Here is a 13788-nt window from a genome sequence, read left to right as displayed (position 1 = left end):
ACTACAAATTTGAAAAGTTTGTTGTAATTTCCATTTGCAGAATTTTTTAAAAATTTAATTCATAATTGTTAATATGTATTACAACTGTGAGCATATTATACCAGACAAGGCTCCTGCATGCAACATAACGTTTTCGTCAATCAATGCCCTGCTGCAGGTAACAGCATCTTTTCTGTATTTAAGATAAGCTGTAATCAACCAGGGGTCTCAACCAGGGAGAACTTCCATGGTCCCAACTCTAGGTTCTCTTATGTTATGTAGAAATGAAGGGGCAGCCTAATATTTACCCTAAGTAAGTAGATATTAGCCCCACACAGTAACTCGAAAAATAACATTCCGTCAAAATCCTCGAGTCGGGTCTTAACTGTAGTGTCCTGCCATGTACTTCCCCACAAGTTCCGAACCTTTTCTTTCAGCAGTTCTTCACCTTTCATCGTCAAGTCTCGGAATACAAAGCGCTAAGCTCTAGCTTATTCATTCATCACCGGGACACAACAAGCTTCAGAGCACCTTACACAGTGGACCCACTGTTCTGCCGATGGTAAAAAAAAGAAAACGAAAAGCAGCAATCATACGTTAAAGGATTATCTGCAAGGACACAGAAGTTCTTCATGACTAAATAGTAACTAATTTCTTCTTCGTTTCCATACATAACTTGATGTAATTATTTGTTTTTCATATTCCATTATAAAATCATGTATCAAAATATAAGAGTGGCATGCCAATGAAAAAATTAAAAATTAGACAAAAGTGCGATTTTAATTTGGCGCAGATAATGAATAAAATTATCGATTTCGGGAAGGGAATGATTCAAACGCAAATCCTTGTTCTTTAGGAGCAAAAACGAAAATTATTACACAATATCTACATCAAATGAAGACTGCATTTAGCATAATTATGTCTATCAAGAAATAATAAAAAAGTAAGAAAGAGTATTAATATGATAATTTATCTTCACGCAGTGTAAACTGAAAAGTGTTTTCAAGTGCTCCCCGTTTTAAAACAGTTCAACCGTTTTAACACAGTTGAGCGAAAGAAAACTATGTTCTGACTAAAAAAAATCTAACGATTTCGGACCCGAAATGTTGAAACTTAATTCTTGGGAGCGAACGTTAGACTGGAAACTGGGAACAAAATATCTCGGTTTGCAAATTATAATTCGTATGCTCCACCCAGATAACACAGATTATTTCTGATTACAATCTCTATTCCTAGATGGCATTACTTGCTTTGTATCGCTTCGGTTTTATTTTGCCTTTTCATTATAGAGGACATTGTGTTTCAATTATATTCTTGAATTTCTTTTGTTTTTCTGTTCCTGATACCTGCATTTCATTAAATTCTAACTGAAGAACATGATCGTGTTTGAGTCGTTGAAAGTACTTATGGTAAAATAAAATCAATGTAGACGACGTTATGTTTCTCATCAATAGCGGACAGAATATTTCAGTTAAGAGTGTAAAGCATGTAAAAGTTTTCTTTACACCTAAGGTAGTAAATAGGACTTACGAATAGTTCCAAATCGATGGAATGCCTTAAACAAATCAGTTCAAATTTTGGCAAAACTCTGAAACTTTGGCAAAAACTTTTGGCAAAAACTGAAATGAAAGCTTTTAATGCAGCGTTAATAACAGAAGCATTCTGCACTATTTTACATATTTAAATGCTCGAAAAACATTTAAAGAATAATCTATTTTTATCAAGATCAAAGGCATCAAAATTTAGAAAGCTACGAAACTCGCAAGCAAAGACAAACTCGTAGGCTATATATTATTTTCTGCTTCCATGCTTCGTGGGATTTTCAGACACATTAAATTCTGTAAATGTGTTTTCAAAACAGATGTTTAGGAAAGTTAAATAATTTAGAGCCTAATGAAAACCTAAATATCATAAAATCTGAAAATAATTTTTCGGTTTTCGACCAATGGTTTCCTCTCGAGGTAATTATGTAGCTACATAGTGCAAATTTATTTGCTCTAAAAATAACGGTTCATTTTAAACACTTAAGCAAAGCTTCATTGCCATCTGTTATGCCAAGATTTTAATTTTCTTAAAGAATAAATAATTTCAGTTTTTCACATAATGTTCGAGAAGTTTTCTTCCTTTTCTTATCAGAGAAACATTACTGAGCGAAATTCAACTCTATTTATTTTTCCTTTAGATAAAAACCCTTCCCTCTGTAATACTATAATAAAGGGAAAAAAATCTTCTTTTAGAATGAAATTTTATTCCGCTTAAACATTTTTTGGGTCAAAAAAATATTGCGTGTAAGAAAGTATTACATGCATAGAAAAATATTGCGTGTAATATGTCTTCCTGCCATTTCCTTTAGGAAGAAGTTGTCAACATATTCAAATAGCAATTGGAAGGTACAACGTTTGCACTTTTTTAAGAATTCTGTTCATAAAAATGTATTTGTTCTAGAGTAGAATTTGAAATACCCCATTCATGATTTTGATTAGGTTTTCTAATAATCATAATTCAATAAATCTTAATTTAATTATCTTGCTTCCTGGTAGTTTTAATATTAAAGATTTATTTCTTTGCTTTTAATGGTAATAATAAATTGTGTGAATACCACTTTTTTATACCACACTGCTTTTTGTTTATCCTTATTGCAAAATTCTGTGGAATGTATTCTCTGTGCAAAATGTGAACATGAAAAAAAAAAGTTTTTAAATTTTATTTCCTTATACGAAGCAAAGGAGGCATTGTAATCACGAAAATTTTTAAATATTATATTTCAACGAAAATATCTATTTTGATCACTATCAAACACACTTTATTTGCACTTTTTTTTTTTTTTTTTTTTTTTTTTGTGTGTGTGTGTGTGTGTGACATCTGTACGTAAGGACAGAATAAATTTTTTTCAAAACGGATATAGATTTTTTTCTTGTCCGGTGTACTTATGTATGCATAACTCAAGAACAAATAGCCTAAGGACGTTGAAATTTGGTATATAGGACTGCTACAATGTGTAATTATGCACTTCCCTTTTTGGTTGCAATTGAGAGTACCAAAAAGTTGTGTGTGTGTATGTATGTATATATATATATATAGATAGATAGATTATAAATTTTCCTTTTAAAAAGTATTTATATTTACACCTACCCACTCTGTTACTCGGTTTTTCACTCACTCACCACCAACTCATTTTTTTTAATACTATTATATAAATATATATACACACTATGTTACTCGTCTCCGTGAACTCAGTTTTTTGTATTCTTATATGTTGGTAAATTGTGAATTTTTTGCTTTAGAAATGCCTGAATTAAGTTGTTCTGGTTAAGGTTTTGTGTCGTCACTTAATCCGCATGCAATAGTTATAGAATTATCAACAATTTTAAAGTTGTTTAAGTGCGATCAAGCCTAATGCTGTAGCCATATGTATTCACATTTGAAACTTAGAATAGGGAATTAAGTCAGTTTCTGCACCTTTAGTGTCTTTTCTACCGTTTGAGACCGATTGTTAACTTCTAGTTTTGAGCACAGAAAAGTCTACCTTCTTGCTCGCTGACCGAATTGCTTGTTTTTACGTAGAAACTCTTTAATTGTAAAAATTGTTCTTTAACAGTTTTAACTGTATTTGGTGTTTTATATTTTCTATACGTTTCAATTTTTAATGAAGATATTTTGAATTTTTTATCTATTTTTGCCTTGCTGTGAAGTGAAAACTAAATTAATTGAATGAGGATTATATCTCTAATAAAATTCGAGGAAATAAGTTTAATGTAGCAAAAAATGTGTATAATTTAATAGGCCGCACACACACACACACACACACACACAAAAAAAAAAAAATCATGTGGTTTTCACATCAGTATTTTTCCCCGGACGCGAACACTCGATAAGATCGCTGAACGTTGCCATTCCAAGTCGTATTCGAATACTTGCAAAAAGATGTTTTCGTTTTTTTTTTTTTTTTTTTTTTTGCATGTATAGCATGAATACGAGCCAGTTTCCCAAGAGAAACCCTCCACGAAGGCATATCCCTTTAGGAGACAGCCTACATGTGATTTGCCATAATTCTAATCCAGCCTATTTTTTCTTGATATATTTAAAATATTATGCATAATTATTTGTTTTTTAACTAGTCTGCGCAGTTCAGTTTAGTTTTTGCATTCATTTGACCAATTCTTGTATATTTCTTAAAGGATTTTATAAAAGCAATAAAAATTTGTATTCGTTTTCTTCTCTATTCATTCATTTTATAATTCATTCTATATATTTTTTTACTAAGTATATTTGACAAAATATGATTTTTTTCATATTTTGTCAAATATACTTAGTATATATAAAATTAGCAAATCAGGATAGGTCTATTGCTGTCAAAGGCATCACTAATGAATTTTTAAATATAAACAAAATCAAACTAATCCGTTTACAAATATGAAGCAAATAAAATCAAGACAATTGTAAAGTAATATGATGTTAAATCCTTTGTTATAACGTGAAGTGTTTCAGATTAATCTAGTTATTAAAAAAAAGCAAAATATATTTGTATATAAATGTACATAATTCTGAACAGCTTTGCATTAATTTGATGAATAAATATTATGTTCCCTCATATTAACGTAAATTATAGTGCAAAACAAAAAACAGCTTTAGGTTTAACATAAAACAGCTTTAGGTATCTGTGTTTTATATTAATATATCTTATATTTGTTATAGGCATCAGAAAGAAAATCCAGTCATTTTTTTAATTAACGTCTTTAAAAAATTTACATTTTTTTAAACTTCTGCATTTATTCTACTTACCTGAAATGTATATATAATTTTAAATCTCATAAAGTTTCTAAAATAATTACTTGTTTTCCTATTTGAGAGAATACATTGGAAATTTTTGCATTAAAATGAATTCACATTTACATATTCAAAATATTGTAAAGATGTATTTATATGTTTTATGCCCTGAGATATATTTTCTAAAAAGTTAATAAATATAAATAATTGAGCAAAATAAGAACTTAATTCAATGCACTTTATTTAAAAAAAAGTAAAAACATTTGTTTAGAAAGGAAAGAATAATTTATTTTCCATGTACAACCATTCATCTCTCTGTTTTGGAAAGGAAATATTCAACAAAAGATCAATTTTATAATTACGTCATGAAAAATGAACTACACAAATAATTTTTTTTGTCTCATGTAGTTTGTTAGTAATAATGTATACGACAATAGTTATTTGCTTATACTAATATTTATTATGTCTTTACAATTACTAACAACGTTTACAATTGCTAATGATATGTTCTAAACATTAGGCTAATTAAGAACAAATTTATATAGTTGAGTTCTTGGAAAATTGTTTTCTGAAAAACCGTGTTGTTGATATTTTGTTAAATTAATTATGCAAGTATAATTTAATAAAATTATGTATGTTTTCGCTTGTCATAGAAACAGAGGAAGTAATAAATCTTATATTCAAATAAATTTATGTTTTCTTATAGAATAAGCTACCATACAATAATAGTAATATATTAATATTTGTATAAAATATCTGAATATTTGCAATATCTTCCGTATGATTCTATGGTTGCATATCTAGCGAGCTTCGGAATCCCAGAGGGCATAGCTGATTTTTCGCCCACCAGCGCCTGAGCGGTAAAGTCGCTGAACACTGGTGGTTCGGTCCGAGGTTTGAATCCTGCGAACAGGCTGGCTGCATGGGCGTTTTCGTGGTTTTCCCCATGTGTAACGTGTATACGAGAAAGTTTTCCTTAGAAAATCCTCCACGAAGGCATCGCTTCCCTTAGGCATATAGCCCTCGAGGCTTTGACATAATCACATACACACATACACGCACACATAGCTCATTTTTCATCATAAGTCTTGCTTTCGAACAAAATTCAAATGGATGTACAAAATAAGCGAGATTGAGAATGGGTGAGAAATGTGCAGCATAAGACGACAGCTGTAATCGCATTTCTTAACATTCTGTGTTCACTTGCTTCTAAAACGCATAACTTCATTTGTGAGTGAGATAGTTCAATAGACCTATATCATACCAACTCCTCCATATTACGTGTTAATAGATGTATAAAATACCAACCCATAAATATTACGTTTTATTGATTGTAGGCAAAATCCACGCTTTTAGTCATTTGTTAACATACTTAATGAAGTACAGTGCTGTCTTTTCTCTGTGAGAATTAATAACTGACGCAAATTTATGATCGATTGTGAACACCAATACGGCTTTAATCAGTTCTGGTCAACATCACAAACTTATGTTAATAACCGAAACAGCCACACCCAAGTTACTTCCAGTCATGAAAGAAAAATGAATGGGTGATGAATTAGGTAACATATTGTGATTCTGTAATCACTTGTTTTATAAAAAAGGGAAATAATTAAATAGCATTCATTTTAAAGACTCGTATAACGAGAGTTAGAAACATATAACGGAATCTAAAATGAACATCAAAAATACTTCATAGCATTATTTTTTACGCCGAGAACATAACAGTAATAAGAGTTATTGCAACATTTAGGATGGTTATGAATTAACAAATGAAATTCTGTATCATCTCAAACGAAAGCATTGTAATAATGGAAGATTGCAATACTAGAATTGTGTTTTATGGTAATACTTAAAATAACAGTATTTAGTTTTTGATAGTGAAATGATGCTTCGGTAGCAATTAGATGATTAGGGTGTGTCAGGATATAGTTTAAAAAGAGTTCACGATCTTTTCTCATGAAAACATATCTATCTATCTAACTATCTATCTATCTATGTATATATATATATATATATATATATATATATATATATAAAGGTCTGTGTGTTTGTCTTCTAATGACTCAGTCACTACTATAGCTATCGTCGACAAACTTTAATCGATTCTTTTCTGGGTAATGGAAAAGGTCAACGTCCACGTTTTCCCAAAAAATGTAGCTAAAGTCAGAAATATTAATTAAGAACTCGGAAAAACAATAATTTTCGCCCTAATTTTTCCAAGAGGCCACAGTCTTTCAAGCTGGAGATGAAAATCTGCTTTATTTCGAAAGTTGTTGCCACTGTTCGCCTTCAAATCCTAGAGTATGTTAATAAAAAATTTCTAAGTTTTACAATGAAATAGAAATAGCATTGCCAAACGTTAAATATATTATTCCCGGTTGCAATAATTCGTGGGAAGCCATTTCCGCTATTCCCAGCTTCGTACAACTTTAATCAACCGAAATAATAATTAAAAATTCTGAAAGCGCTCATTTTCGCACACATTTTTCTGAGTGGCAACAGTCTCGGGCGTTGGAGATAAAAATTGTTTTCGTCAGAAAAGTGTTGCTACTGCTCGCTTTCAAATCGTAGAGTTTGTTAGTCAAAATTTGTAAGTTGTACAAAATCTATACGTATAAAGAAGAATGTCTGTTTGTGTGTTTGTTTGTTCGCGTTATTGATTTCTGATCAATTATGAGGATTCATTTTTTGCCACATTTAATTTACTAAAATTGAATATAGGTGAAATATTGGACGGAACTTTAAGCTTTTACAACCAATTGATTTGTAAGACGAGTTTAAGACCATTTAATTAATAAGTTTATTTTTCTATCGAAATTCTTTATGTGTGTTCCATATCGGAATGTAACATGTATGACTATGAATCATACATCATTATTAGAAAAGGATTACAGGGGTATCTTTCTCTCTGTTGTTAGATGCATTACTCTCAATCTAACTTAAATGGCATCGGGCACTTCTGCTAGTATCATACTAATTTAAAAATTGTTGTGAAACATACGGTTACATGCTACATAAGTAAATGGAATAATGAATAGAAGCTTTATTTTGATGAAAAATGACTTAGGTACGATAAACACAAAGTAAGATAAACAGACATAAAAAGAGAAAGCAGAAAACCGGAAAACAAACAAGATTTTCCTTAACACATTAAGAATATCGCAGATCACCAGAATGGCTCGCAGGGTAGTCTAAAATACCAGTCACTTAATAAACACCGCAATAATATATAAAAGGATCCGAGAATCTCAATCAACTGACTTCTCGATTAGCCGCTCGGAATCTCCCATGCAGTAGGATGCTCAAAGGGACACTTGCAAGTGCTTGCATGGGTTCAAAGGCCCATGCAAGCACTTGGAAGTTTTAAGAAAATTCCTTATAGGATTTTGAAAACGCATCTTCTAGAAACTTCCAAAATGTTGGCAAGTTATCTAGAAGTTTCCAGATGTTGTCTTCTGTCAATATCTCTAGTTCTACTTCAGTTATATTTAGAGTTCCAACGTCACTTAACTCATAATTAAATAATCTAGAATATGGATGGCCGACCTTTTTGGGAAGAGTGCCCCTATCTGAAAAACATTTATGCGTGCCACTTTCAACTTTTTCAACATGCTAAAAATTACCGTATTTACGCGAATCTAATGCGCATCGTTTTTGACCAAATGTAGTATTCAATATTGGGGTGCGCATTAGATTCGATGGCGCATTAGATTCGAGTGCAAAGTTCGCCGATGACGTCAACAAAATTTCTCGACTACATTTACCGTTACATTTATCGTTGACACATTATTGCATAGAGGATACAAACTGCAGAGTACGTAGTCACGAAATGGAGGGCAAACAGAGAAGAATGTCATATGACGCTACTTTCAAACGTAAAGTTATTCTTTATGCTGAAAAAAATGGCAATAGAAAGGCAGGGAGAGAGTTCAACGTAGCTCAGAGCAATGTTCGCTTATGGCGGCAACAGAAATTGGCACTGTTTGCAACTAAAGCTAGTAGAAAGAAATTCACTGGCCCTCGCAAAAGAAGACACCCTAAAATTGAAGAAAAAGTTTTGGAATTTGTACGTGAAAGGAGGAAGATCGACAACCTGTGAATAGTGACACCATAAGAAATAAAGCAAAAGAGGAGGCTGAAGTTCTTGGAATACCGAAACAAGAGTTTAAGGCTAGCCGTGGATGGGTGGATCGGTTTATGAAGCGGATGGGTTTATCTCTAAGACGCCGTACAACAATATGCCAAAAGCTTCCTGCAGATTATGAGGGAAAACTACTAACATTTCAGCGGTATGTCATCACACTTAGGAAGGAAAAGAATTTTTCAATGGGGCAAATTGGCAACGCTGACGAGACGGCAATTTGGTTTGATATGCCTCGTAACTACACAACTACACCATTACGGAGAAGGGGACTAAGGAAGTTATCATCAAAACTTCGGGATGTGAAAAACAACGCGTAACAGTGATGCTGGCAGACGGGTACAGACTTCCCCCTTTCTTAATCTTCAAACGGAAAACATGCCCTAAAACCCCTAAGAATGAAAAGCTGTTCCCAGATGATGTCCTGATTCGAAACCAAGAGAAGGGGTGGATGACGGAATCATTAATGCTCGGATTGGCTCTGAAATTAGAAAACATTTTTTCACAATGCTTGTTGGTATAAATTTCCAAAATTCAGTATAATTTGGATCACTTGCAGTTGAAATAAGTTCTTCGTATTTACTTTTCAGTGTAGTATTTACTTTTCAGTGTAGTATTTACTTTTCAGTGTAGTATTTACTTTTCAGTGTAGTATTTACTTTTCAGTGTAGTATTTACTTTTCAGTGTAGTATTTACTTTTCAGTGTAGTATTTACTTTTCAGTGTAGTATTTACTTTTCAGTGTAGTATTTACTTTTCAGTGTAGTATTTACTTTTCAGTGTAGTATTTACTTTTCAGTGTAGTATTTACTTTTCAGTGTAGTATTTACTTTTCAGTGTAGTATTTACTTTTCAGTGTAGTATTTACTTTTCAGTGTAGTATTTACTTTTCAGTGTAGTATTTACTTTTCAGTGTAGTATTTACTTTTCAGTGTAGTATTTACTTTTCAGTGTAGTATTTACTTTTCAGTGCAGTATTTACTTTTCAGTGTAGTATTTACTTTTCAGTGCAGTATTTACTTTTCAGTGCAGTATTTACTTTTCAGTGTAGTATTTACTTTTCAGTGCAGTATTTACTTTTCAGTGTAGTATTTACTTTTCAGTGGAGTATTTACTTTTCAGTGCAGTATTTACTTTTCAGTGTAGTATTTACTTTTCAGTGTAGTATTTACTTTTCAGTGTAGTATTTACTTTTCAGTGTAGTATTTACTTTTCAGTGTAGTATTTACTTTTCAGTGTAGTATTTACTTTTCAGTGTAGTATTTACTTTTCAGTGTAGTATTTACTTTTCAGTGTAGTATTTACTTTTCAGTGTAGTATTTACTTTTCAGTGTAGTATTTACTTTTCAGTGTAGTATTTACTTTTCAGTGTAGTATTTACTTTTCAGTGTAGTATTTACTTTTCAGTGTAGTATTTACTTTTCAGTGTAGTATTTACTTTTCAGTGTAGTATTTACTTTTCAGTGTAGTATTTACTTTTCAGTGTAGTATTTACTTTTCAGTGTAGTATTTACTTTTCAGTGTAGTATTTACTTTTCAGTGTAGTATTTACTTTTCAGTGTAGTATTTACTTTTCAGTGTAGTATTTACTTTTCAGTGTAGTATTTACTTTTCAGTGTAGTATTTACTTTTCAGTGTAGTATTTACTTTTCAGTGTAGTATTTACTTTTCAGTGTAGTATTTACTTTTCAGTGTAGTATTTACTTTTCAGTGTAGTATTTACTTTTCAGTGTAGTATTTACTTTTCAGTGTAGTATTTACTTTTCAGTGTAGTATTTACTTTTCAGTGTAGTATTTACTTTTCAGTGTAGTATTTACTTTTCAGTGTAGTATTTACTTTTCAGTGTAGTATTTACTTTTCAGTGTAGTATTTACTTTTCAGTGTAGTATTTACTTTTCAGTGTAGTATTTACTTTTCAGTGTAGTATTTACTTTTCAGTGTAGTATTTACTTTTCAGTGCAGTATTTACTTTTCAGTGTAGTATTTACTTTTCAGTGCAGTATTTACTTTTCAGTGCAGTATTTACTTTTCAGTGCAGTATTTACTTTTCAGTGCAGTATTTACTTTTCAGTGTAGTATTTACTTTTCAGTGGAGTATTTACTTTTCAGTGGAGTATTTACTTTTCAGTGTAGTATTTACTTTTCAGTGTAGTATTTACTTTTCAGTGTAGTATTTACTTTTCAGTGTAGTATTTACTTTTCAGTGTAGTATTTACTTTTCAGTGTAGTATTTACTTTTCAGTGTAGTATTTACTTTTCAGTGTAGTATTTACTTTTCAGTGTAGTATTTACTTTTCAGTGTAGTATGCTGCTGTACGTCAATACTTTCGATTTGGATTTCAGTTGTGCAACAATTAACGTCTTGTAGAGAATTTGAATTATTATATTTATTCTAATGTGTATATCTATCGACGGAGTTGATACAGACGATATTATGGTTTTTTCAATAAATCTTCGCAGGCCACTGTTAAAACTCTGCCGTACTACACAATGGCACACGTACTGCGGGTTGGCCATCCCTGATCTAGAACATCGAACGAAACAAAAGTCTTGGGATGGCCACAAATCGGAAATCAAACAAAATATCCTTTAAATAAAAACTGAATCACCATACAAAATGCCTCGAATAAATAGGTAAGTAATGAAGACACATATATACACATAATTAGAAGTATTTTAAAACCGAAATGTATACAATTAAATACAAATATTACAAGTATTGTTTTTGAAATAAGATACAATAAACTGCGATTTTTTTTTTTTTTTTAAGTTTGATTTATTAAGGACCTGAATGAAGATTTGATTTAGACTTAGTGGTTCAAAATGAATTTAACGTAGACGTTTAGACGTTAGTAAATGCTTTAAACATGATCATAGCAACCCAAACCAAACAAACTATTGGGTATTTTGTATTTATTCATGAAACCTCTTTCTTGATCAAATATTAATTTCTATTTAGACTCTTTGTCAAGTAGTTATTTTCCTAAGCTCATTTAATATTTTCAAAGCAGAAAGCATTTCGCAGAGTTTCATTTATCTTTATGAGAAATGTATTTTAATAGCATTAAAGCAGTTTTATATTTCACAAGCAGACTTTTATTACAGAAAATCCTTTATGAAATCCTTTTTGCACGCATAAAAAAGAGTTGTTGAATTCCAATTTGCGTACAACGCAGCCTATTAAATGCATCGGTAGATTATCGTTACATGTAAAATTACTTTTTAAAATTATACAGCCGAGTGTATAACGTTCAGGTAAAGTGCTTAACGTATCATTTATTGTGTTATGAGAGGTTTTCTACTTATTTTTAGTATGCCTTCGGCGTGTAACTGGAAGCACAAGCGACGCATATTCGGGAGGTTCAGAGTTCGAATCCCGGCGAAGATACTATACATTCTTCCCGTCTCCAACACAAAAAAACCTAATGACTCTGCACTGTGATACGCCGTTTTCTAAACACTTAAGGACATTTATCGTGTAAAAGTGCATATATTAAAGAAACGTTGACAGCAGTGTTTTAGATTAAAGTTTGTTCCCGATTCTCAAGCCTCACATCTTATTTAGTCCCTTAAAATGAAGGGCATTGTTAACTGTGGTGAAAGCCGAGTGTGTACATTAAATACAATGAGAGTTAAGAGATATTGGAAAAAGTGCATTTTGAACTGTTAGCGTTAAGATTGGAAGAACAAAATAATCACTGATTTAAATAGAGGGTATGCTTATTTGTCGATAGGTAAAATTTATAAAATATTAAAATGCTTTTAAGAGTCGTCGTTTTCTACAGTTTGATTAAAACATCGAGATAGTATGTTCAAAATGCCTTCATTCTGTAGTAATTTCTTCTGTAGTTTTATTTCAAGTTTCAAATGTATACTTTTATAATAGGACTTAACACACCAAACAAAACTTATCGGTCATCATTGTTGATAATGGAAGACTGTTTATCTTTAAACATATCAGAAACGCGCTTGTGGTATATTGTTAATTTGTTAAGCAAATTATCATATAAAAGATTTAGAATTATCACTTGAGTTAGAGGAAAAGTTAGTAGAATTCCTCCAAATTAATAGCCAGCCAACTGTAAATAATTCTATTTGCAGTTGGAATTTAACCCATTTTGATATATCGGTGATCAATCCAAGAACGATGAAAATAAAAAAAAAAAGTTCCTCCTCCTTCCACAAATGAGGTGTTAAAAAAGAGATTAAAACGATCCGTTCTTATTAATTGCTTTTTCCATCCAAACGAAGAGTTCCTGCAGCACTTTATCCATACACACACATATCGGAAAGTAAAAAAAAACTCTCATAGCCTAGAAGGTTTGCTGTTAAATTTATCAGAGCTTTAATAGCATTCAAACAGAACTTTTCTAAAGCTCTTCTTAGGGGTCATATACGCACCATTAAAATAAGGGAGTGAGCAAAACATTTTAATAAATTATCCATCAGGTATGTAAACATTCAATTAAATTTATGCCTAAAAGCAAAATTTACATCAAAAGAAAAAAGATAAAAGGAAAATACCGTTAAATTATTTAGGTGATACTAATAACTGAAATTTATAGCTGATAAGAAGAAAAAATTATCTTTCGTTGTCAATGTTTTCTTAAATCATAAAATTTCAGATAAATGCATTACTACACATAATAGTTTATTGTATCTACTATTTCATAGTGTATTATCAAATTAAAAAATAAAGGTTATTTTTGCAATGTCCTTTAAACACAGGTTCGCTGAATTTATGCTTTACGTCAACGAAAAGTTTTGCTATATTAAAGCTGTTTCTAAATAACCATATAATACTATGTTAAAGGCACAGACTATAAACTTTAAATTTACACACCTTTCAGGAAAAAATAGCATAAAGGAAAATTTCTGTAACAAAGGAAAAATTAATTAT

The 13788-nt window shown here is 31.1% G+C and overlaps 1 protein-coding gene across 3 annotated transcripts in view; it reads right to left on the bottom strand.

Moving 5' to 3' along the window:
• The window catches only part of LOC118193914 (neuropeptide S receptor-like), a 1011430-nt gene that overhangs the window by 127755 nt on the left and 869887 nt on the right, over positions 1-13788 (bottom strand). The window lies entirely within an intron of this gene.

This window comes from Stegodyphus dumicola, chromosome 2, assembly GCF_044657685.1.
Source record: "Stegodyphus dumicola isolate Sdum_Otavi_A_Nest chromosome 2, ASM4465768v1".
NCBI lineage: Eukaryota > Metazoa > Arthropoda > Arachnida > Araneae > Eresidae > Stegodyphus > Stegodyphus dumicola.
Note: the sequence above shows the minus strand (reverse complement) of the source record. Positions and strands in the feature narration are given on the sequence as shown.